Below are 9,922 nucleotides of genomic sequence, written 5' to 3' on the forward strand. Positions count from 1 at the left end.
ATTCAGCAGGTTCAAAAAATGGCTCTGAGGACTATGGGACTTAACTTCTGAGGTCATCAGTCCCCTAGAACTTAGAACTACTTAAACCTAAGGACTTCACCCACATCCATTCCCGAGGCAGGATTCCATACTGTAGCGCCTAGAACCGCTCGGCCACCCCGGCCAGCTATTCAGCAGGATTTTGGAACATATATTGTGCTCGAGCATTATCAATTACCTCGAAGAAAACGATCTTTAGGCACATAGTGAATAGGGATCGTCGTTCTTGTGAAAAACAACTAGCTCTTTGCTCACACGAAGTGTTCATTTCTATCGACAAGGGACTTCAAATTGATCCCGTATTTCTAGATTTCCAGAATGCTTTTGACACTGTACCTCACAAGCGAATTGTAACCAAATTGCGTGCTTATGGAATATCGTCTCAGTTATGTGAATGCATTCGTGCTTACGTGCCAGAGAGGTTACAGTTCGTAGTAATCGACGGAAAGTTATCGAGTAAAACGGAAGTGGTTTCTGACGTGCGCCAGTGTAGTGCTATAGGCTCTCTGCTGTCCTTTATCTATACAAACGATTTAGGAGACAATCTGAGCAGACGTCTCAAGTTGTTTGCATATGATGCTGTCGTTTATCTTGTAGTAAAGTCGTCATAAGATCAAAATCGATTGCAAAACGATGTAGACAAGACATCTGTGTGGTGTGAAAATTGGCTATTGACCCTAAATAATGAAGAGTCTGAGGTCATCCACACGTGTGCTAAAAGGAATACGTTAAAATTCGGCTACACGATAAATGAATCAAATCTAAAGATCGTATATTGAACTAAGTACCTAAGAATTACAATTGCCAACAACTTAACTTGGAACGAACACATAGAAAATGTTGTGGGAAAGGCGTAGCAAAGACTGCATTTTATTGGCAGAACACTTAGAAGATACAAGAAAGAAAATGTCTCCGAGCACTATGGAACTTAACTACTGAGGTCATCAGTCCCCTAGAACTTAGAACTACTTAAACCTAACTAACCTAAGGACATCACACACATCCATGCCCGAGGCAGGATTCGAACCTGCTACCGTATCGGTCGCCCGGTTCCAGACTGTAGCGCCTAGAACCGCTCGGCCACCTCGGCCGACTAGAAGATACAACAGATCTACTAAAGCGACTGCGTACACTACGCTTGTCCGTTCTCTTTTGGAGTTCTGCTACACGGTGTGGGATCTTTAACAGACGTGATCAACGGAGTACATCGAAAAAGTTCAGAGAAGACGACTACGCTGTGTATTATCGAGAAAAAGGTGAGAGAATGTCAAGGACATTCTACAGAATTGGATCATTAAAACAAAGGTGTTTCTCGTTGCCGCGGAATCTTTTCACGAAATTTCAATCACCATATTTCTCCTGCGAATGCGTAAAAATGTTTTTGACGCCGATCTACATATGGAGAAACGATCACCATGATAAAATAATGGAAATCAGAGCTCGCACGGGAAGATATAGGTGCTCTTTTTTCCTCGCGCTCTTCGAGAGTGGAATAATAGAGAATTATTGTGAAGGTGGCTCGAGAACCCTATGCATGGCACTTACGTGTGGTTTACAGAGTATTGATGTAGATGTCTTGAGTTTGGATGTGTGAGAATCTGTAATTTACCGTTCGAAGTGTCTCTAGAAAAGGCCAGAGAACTGCTTACTTTATACGGGCAGTTTACGGTATCTGAGAAGGAATGTGCTCAGCGTATTGCTGACATGGTAAGCACAGGAGAATTGAATAGCTAAAGTAGAATTACAAACTCACATACCCTCTTATGTGATTGTATGTGGTCATCGGGCGTATTTTGTGTATGAAAATGAGCCCCGCACATGCTCTATATGGAGTTAAGCGAAACATCTAATAGAAAATTATCAACGAAGACACCCTGTACAACTGTTTATTGAGAAAAGTCAACCAGCAGCGATGACATATGCAGCTGTTCTGTCAGGGCGATCTGATCCCGCCATGGGTACATCAAGGCCGGGAAGTGGAAGTAAAGTGAATGAGGATGTTACAGAATCCATCTCCGGCCAGCAAGAGAACCCAAAGAAGAGCAATGAAACTGTTCATAAAGGTTAATAAATCAATAAGGAAGCTATGAGGTGCTACTGACGACATGTGATAAAGGACACCAGAATGCGCCTATGGAAGTGGTAGACATAAATGAAGGGGAAGCACAATTAAAAAACAATGAAAAAACAATGAAAATAGCTATTATGAATACTCAGAAAGAAAAGGCAACGACAAATCAACGAATGATGAAGCCGCCTTCCTGGAAAAATGCGTGGAAGATGGGCACGTTGGCAAACGTGAACGTTGGACTTCTTTCCCGCTGCTAGGGCGGGGAAGAAGTCCAACGTTCACTCGGTGTGCTTGCCGGGGGGCCTTGTCCGGGATGTGAAAGAGGCTCTTCAGGCGGCTATCGAGCATGCGGGGTGCAGCCAGCTGCAGACTGTTGCACATGTCGGCACCAACGATGCCTGTCGTCGTGGTTCCGAGGAAATCCTTTGGTCCTTTCGACGGCTGACTAAATTGGCGAATGTGACCGCCATCTCTAGAGGAGTGGAAGCCAAGCTGACGATCTGCAGCATCGTACCCAGGGTGGACCAGGGTCCTCTGGTTTGGAGTAGAGTGGAGAATCTAAACCAGAGGCTACGTCGACTCTGTGACGAAAATGGTTGCAGATTCGTCGACCTGCGCTACGGAGTGCACGGTTGTAGAACGACCCTCGATAGATCAGGGGTACACTACACGCAGGAAGCAGCTACATGGGTAGCATAGTACTTATGGGGTATACATGTTTTTTTTTTATTAGGTTCCTCCCAACGGGAAACAAACCGTTGGCCTGAAAACTTACCAGTTCATGACACTGATGTGGGTGTGCCAACTGTAAAAATTGTTAGTTCGCCTAAACAGGCCATTCCAAAGGATTTAAATATGCTATACCTCATGTTAGTAAATTGTGAAAGTGTCTGTGACAAGATCCCCGAGCTACTCTTCGAAATAAACAGTAGCAATGCCAATATTCTATTAGTTACCGAAAGATGGTTAAGACCAGACATAAAGAGCAGTGAAATCTTGAACCCGGATTGGACAACGTTTAGGAAGGATAGGACTGATGCTTTGGGAGGTTGTGCGTTCATTGCAGTTAAAAGCTGTTTAAACGCAAATGGGATCGATACTGGGTCGGACTGTGAAATAGTCTGGATAAAGCTGTAAATCAGACAAAGATTGACCATTGTATTGGGACGTTTCTATAGACCACCAGCAACAGCAACAAACGTCGCAGAACGTTTCAGGGAGTCTTGCGTACATAGGAAATAAATATCCAAATTATCCATTAGTTATAGGTGGAGACTTTAATCTGGCATCCACTGACTGCGAAAATTGCACATTTATCACAGGGGCAGAAGTAAAGACTCGCGTGAAGTTATTCTATGAGCGCTCTCAACATACAACCTTGAGGAAGTTATCTAGAAGAAGGTATTAGTGACCATAATGTCGTTTTGGCTTCTATGTCAGTGGAAGTTGCAAGAAAACCAAAGAAACGGCGTAGAGCTTTCTTGTTTGGGAAAGCAAATGAAAGTGACATTAATAAATATCTTCATAGTAAGCTCCAAGCATTCACCGTGGGCACAAAGATATTCACCATCTTTGGTCAGAATTTAAAGGTATTGCCCACCACATGCTAGAGAAGTATATGCGTAGCAAAAATATAGGGGAGGGAAAGGATCCGCCATGATACAACAAACATATTAGGAAGTTGCTGAGAAAGCAGAGAATTTTGCACAGTCCTTTTAAACGCAGTCACTGCCCCGTTGACAAACAAATTATGCGTAATGAAAGCAGCTGTGAAAAGGTCAATGAGAGATTTTTTAACGAAGTTGAAAGCAATATTTTATCTGCAGATTCTAAAAATAACCCTAAAAAATTTTGGTCGTACGTGAAATCTATGAACGCTACAAATAATTCAATACCTTCTTGCTGACAGTACGGGTAATGTAATGGGTGATGATAAACAGAAGGCCGAAATTCTAAACCTAGCTTTCAAAAACTCGTTTACGGTAGAGGACTGCAGCCCATTCCCCCTTTCAATTATCGAACAAACGCAAGGATGGCTGACATAGTGGTTAGTGTACCTGGGATTGTAAAACAGTTAAGATCCTTAGAACGCCAGGAAGGCATCTGGCACAGACGGTATCCCCGTAAGATTATATGTTGACTATGCTACAAATATAGCACCATTCTTACCCATCATCTATCAGAGATCGTTGGAACAGCGGAAAGTTCCACGGGACTGGAAGAAGGCCCAGGTCATAGCAATCTATAAAAAGGGTAGAAAATCGGATGCACATAATTACCGGCCAATTTCACATAGATTTGTTGTATAATCATGGAACATATTTTGTGTTCAGACTTAATAACCTTTCTAGACTCTGAGAAGCTCATCTGCAGAAACCAGCACGGTTTTAGGAAACAGCGGTCATGTGAGACACAGCTGGCCCTCTTTGTGCGTGATATAGAACAGGCTCTAGATACCTGCTTCCAGGTTGACGCCATATTTCTCGACTTTCGAAAGGCGTTCGACTCAGTTCCGCACTGTCGCTTGCTCCAAAAAGTGCGTGCTTACGGCCTATGCGATGACATACTCGGTTGGATAGAAAGTTTTCTAACAGACAAAGAGTAGTATGTCGTCCTGAATAGGGTGACTTCAGCAGAAACAAGCTTAACTTCAGGTGTGCCCCAGGGCAGCGTAATAGGTCCGTTGCTTTTTACGATTTACATAAACTATCTGGTTCATGGTATTGACAGCGGCATTAGACTGTTAGCCGATGATGCTGTAGTCTACAGGAAAGTAGTATCGTACGAAAGTTGTGAACAAATCAATGAGTATTTGCAGAAAATAAATGCGCGGTGTAATGACTGGCAGTTATCTCTCAATATTAGTAAGTGTAACCTACTGCGTATAACAAGGCGAAAATCCTTATTAATGAACGAGTACAAAATAAATGCCAAGTCTTTGGAAGCGGTAACATCCTTCAAGTATCTGGGTGTACTATTCGAAATGATCTCAAGTGGAAAGACCAAAATACAGAAGTAGCGGGTAAGGAGAACCCTACATTGCGGTTTATTAGTAGAATCCTGAAGCGATGCAATTCTTTAACAAAGGAAAATGCTTACAATACGTTAGTTGGTCCAGTCTTAGAATGTTGTTCGTCTGTATGGGACCCTCACCATTTGGGTCTGGTTCAAGACATTGAGAAGGTCGAAAGAAGAGCGGCAAGATTCGTGACTGGTACATGTAGTCATCGCGGGAGCGTTACAAATCTCATTGGAAGTTTGAAGTGGGACACTCTTACAGATAGACGACGCGCTAAACGGAAGGGGCTGTTCTCTAAATTCCGAAATCCGATCTTCGCCGAGAATGTAGAGCATATATTATTACCACCAACTTCCAGATCGCACAGTGATCGCCATTCAAAGATAATGGAAATTAGAGTTCGTACTGAGGCTTTCAGAGAGTCGTTTTTCCCCCTCACGCGTTCCGAATGTGGAAAAGGGGGGGGGGGGGAGGGGGATATGACTTAGGCGCGAATTGCTCAAAAATGGTTCAAATGGCTCTGAACACTGTGCGACTTAACTTCTGAGGTCATCAGTCGCCTAGAACTTAGAACTAATTAAACCTAACTAACCTAAGGACATGCCCGAGGCAGGATTCGAACCTGCGACCGTAGCGGTCGCTCGGCTCCAGACCGCAGCGCCTAGAACCGCACGGCCACACCGGCCGGCGCGCGAATTGTGACCTCCGCCACACACCGCTTGGTGGCTAGTGGAGTATATATATAGATAGTACAACAGTACCATATTCAAAGCATATAAGACTAGCAGCTATGGAGAGAAATCCAAACTCCAGTCTCGAATATCAGAGAACAGGAAAGGGAAATGAAGAACAGAGCAATCGCGGCAGTCTCCTTGTTGCCTGTCAAAGAACTTCAAGAAAATGCTGGTGAGAAAAACCTTGTATCATGGGCAGATGACTCACTGTACCCACGGGATGAAGCCTAACTTTTACTGTACAATAGGACCTAATGATGACCAGTCACAGAATGATATAGTAGTTGCAGAAAGCCGCTTAGCAGGAAGAAGTGCTAAACTTAATGAAGCAACACACAAAGGTTTCCAGGACCACGAAAGAGAAGAAACATGCAAAATTCTATCAAACCCGAAAAGTAAATCATACATATACACAGTCACATAGAACCAAGAATGGAGAGAAGTATCAGCGGTAGTTCCAAAATTATAAAGAAACCTTATTCAATTTTTTATAGAATGTTAGCGTTTCACTTTCAATATATACAAGGGGCAGTGAAAGGAGAAGGAGAGAAGTGTAAAAAAATAACCAAAAAAGATAAGTAATAGGTTTATCATTTCAAAAGAAATCGCCATATCTGTTAATACTTTTATCCCACTGTGAGACAAGACGATCAAAACCTTCATGGGAATATGTTTTCGGTTGCCTACGGAAACATGATCGTGCACCCCTACATCTACATCTACATGATTATTCTGAAATTCAAAATTAAGTACCTAGGAGATGGTTCATCGAACCACCTTCAGGCTGCTTCTCTACCGTTCCACTTTCGAACAGCGCGCGGGAAAACCAATACTTAAATGTTTTCGTGCGCGCTCTGATTTCTTTTAATGTGTTATTATGATCCTATGTAGGTGGGCCCAACAAAATATTTTCACACTGTGAGGGGAAGTGAGTGATTGGAGTTTCATGAAAAGATCCTACCGCAGCGAAAAAATCCTTTGTGTTAACGACAGCCACCACAAAATGTCTCTGAGCACTATGGGACTTAACATCTATGGTCATCAGTCCCCTAGAACTTAGAACTACTTAAACCTAACTAACCTAAGGACAGCACACAACACCCAGTCATCCCGGGCTCGGGAAGCGAGAACGCTACCGCACGACCACGAGCTGCGGACCAGCCACCACAATTACCTTATTTCGCGATAGTGAAAACAACTTTTTGGGTGTCCTCCGTCAATTATATCTGATGAGGATCCCACACAGCACAGCAGTACTAGAAGAGAGCGGACAAGTCTAGTGTAAGGAGACCTGTAATATTTTCTGAGTGTTCTGCGCAATAAATTGCAGTCTTTGACTCGGTTTTCCCCACAACACTATCTGTCTTATCGTACCACCGTGAGTTATTGGTAACTTTAATCTCTAAATATTCAGTTGAGTATACACCCTTTTGATACGTGGATAACTTTGAACATTTCATTATTTAGAGTCAATCGCCACTTCTTTCACCATACAAATGCCTTTTCTAAATTATTCTCCAATTAGTTTTGATCATCTCATGACAGCCGAGCGGTTCTAGGCGCTACAGTCTGGAACCGCGCGACCGCTACGGTCGCAGGTTCGAATCCTGCCTCGGGCATGGATGTGTGTGATGTCCTTAGGTTAGTTAGGTTTAAGTAGTTCTAAGTTCTAGGGGACTGATGACCTCCGAAGTTAAGTCCCATAGTGCTCAGAGCCATTTGAACCATTTGAACCATCTCATGACTTTACGAGACGGTAAATGACCGCATTATCTGAAAACGATGTAAGAAGGCTGCTCAGATTGTTTCCTAAATCTCTTACGTAGATCAGGAACAGAAGAGTGCCTGTAACACTTTCTCTGGGAAAGATAGTTATTACTTCTGTTTCACCTGATGGCTTTCTGTCATTTATAACCAACTGTGACCATTGTGACAGGAAATTACGAATCCAGTCACACAACTGAGACGATATTCCACAGGCACGCAAATTGATTAGAGCTTAGTTGAGAGGAACGGTATCAGAAGGCTACTGACTATGTAAAAATGTGGAATCAATTTGGGGTCCCATATCGATGGACCAAGTAAATCGGGAGAACCAAGAGCTGGTTGTGTTTCTCAGGAACGGTATTTTCTGAATTCCTTCGTCCGAAGCAGACCGACGACCACTAATGACTAGTTTCAGGGCTCCAAAAATATGGAAATGGCCTGGGGAGAGATCAGGAGTGTACGGAGGATGTGCAATGGCCTCCCAGTGAATCTTATGCAGCGTACTTGAAACAGTCTTCGCGACATGTGGGAGGGCAGCCGCAGACATTTTTCCATGAAGGCACTGACCGTGTTTTCTCACAGGGGGATACATGTATCAACAGATGTGGCAATTGTTTTTGAAGTGATAAAATTTTGCTTAATTTTTTTTATTCTGTGTCATTTTCATTTATCTGTCACTTGTACATAAAGACATTCCCGGTTAACAACCTAAAACCACAAAAAGTGCTAACTGAAAACTACAACTGTACACACGTTCATCAAGAGAATCTTAACTTTACATTTTCTTTCCCTTCCACTTTAGAAGGTGTTAACTGTCTTAGTAGGAGAGAAAAATATTTTAATTTCTTTGCTATGAAGGACAAAGTCGTAAGTCTAATGAGAAGAAGGGTTATAATTTCATCACGATATGTTATATTTCTTTTCACCTGCTATAATGTTTCAATTACAGAGTCATCACGAAACCTCAGAGCTTACATTTCTTCTCTCTGAACTTCAATTTCCTTTCCATATTTCTTTTTGGTTTAATTTACTCATTGCGCAATGGACGGGTTGAATAATATGGCGACGCAGGGAGGGGGGGGGGGGGGCATGGTTGGAGAATTGAACAACAGCCCTTCCTCAAAAATTGGTTCAAATGGCTCTGAGCACTATGGGACTCAACTGCTGAGGTCATTAGTCCCCTAGAACTTAGAACTAGTTAAACCTAACTAACCTAAGGACATCACAAACATCCATGCCCGAGGCAGGATTCGAACCTGCGACCGTAGCGGTCTTGCGGTTCCAGACTGCAGCGCCTTTAACCGCACGGCCACTTCGGCCGGCAGCCCTTCCTCATTGCCTTCTCAACAATTACGAGGGGCGTTTGATAAGTCCGTGCAAAAATAAAAACTGCTTACTCGTTTTGGGTAGACCTTTTTTATTTTTCGACATAGTCTCCTTTTAGACTTATACATTTCGTCCAACGCTGTTCTAATTTGTGGATCACTTCCGAATAACACGATTTGTACAAGTCTGCAAAATAGCTATTAGTTTCTGCAATCACCTCTTCGTTTGAATAAAATACTTGTCCCAACAGCCATTTCTTGAAATCAGGGAACAAATAGTAGTCCTAGGGAGCCAAGTTTGGAGATTAGGAGGGATGTGAAACGAGTTGGAATCCTATTTCCATTAATTTTGCGACCACAGCTGCTGAGGTGTGTGCTGGTGCACTGTCGTGATGAAAAAGGACTTTTTTGTGGTCGAATCGCCGGCGTTTTTCTTGCATCTCGGTTTTAAAATAACGGTGAATAATATGCACCTGTAATAGTTTTACGCTTTTCCAGATAGTCGATGATGATTATCCCTTGCGAATCCCAAAAGACAGTCGCCATAACCTTTCCGGCCGAAGGAATGGTCTTTGCCTTTTTTGGTGCAGATTCTCCTTTGGTAACCCATTGTTTAGATTGTTCTTCGGTCTCAGGAGTATAGTAATATGTCCATGTATCATCCACAGTGACGAAACGACGCTTAAAGTCCTGTGGATTCTTCCAGCTGCAAACCATCCTTGCAACACTTCACACGATTCCGTTTTTGGTCAACCGTGAGCAGCCGCGGAACCCATCTTGCAGATAGCTTTCCCATGTCCAAATGTTTATGCAAAATATTATGTACCCGTTCATTCGAGATGCCCAGAGCACTAGCAATCTCACGCACATTAACTCTTCTGTCATCCATCACCATATCATGGATTTTATCAATGATTTCAGGAGTCGTAATCTCCACAGGGCGTGCAGAACGTTCAGTATCACCTGC

The sequence above is a fragment of the Schistocerca nitens genome, chromosome 6 (assembly GCF_023898315.1).
Source record: "Schistocerca nitens isolate TAMUIC-IGC-003100 chromosome 6, iqSchNite1.1, whole genome shotgun sequence".
Taxonomy (NCBI): domain Eukaryota; kingdom Metazoa; phylum Arthropoda; class Insecta; order Orthoptera; family Acrididae; genus Schistocerca; species Schistocerca nitens.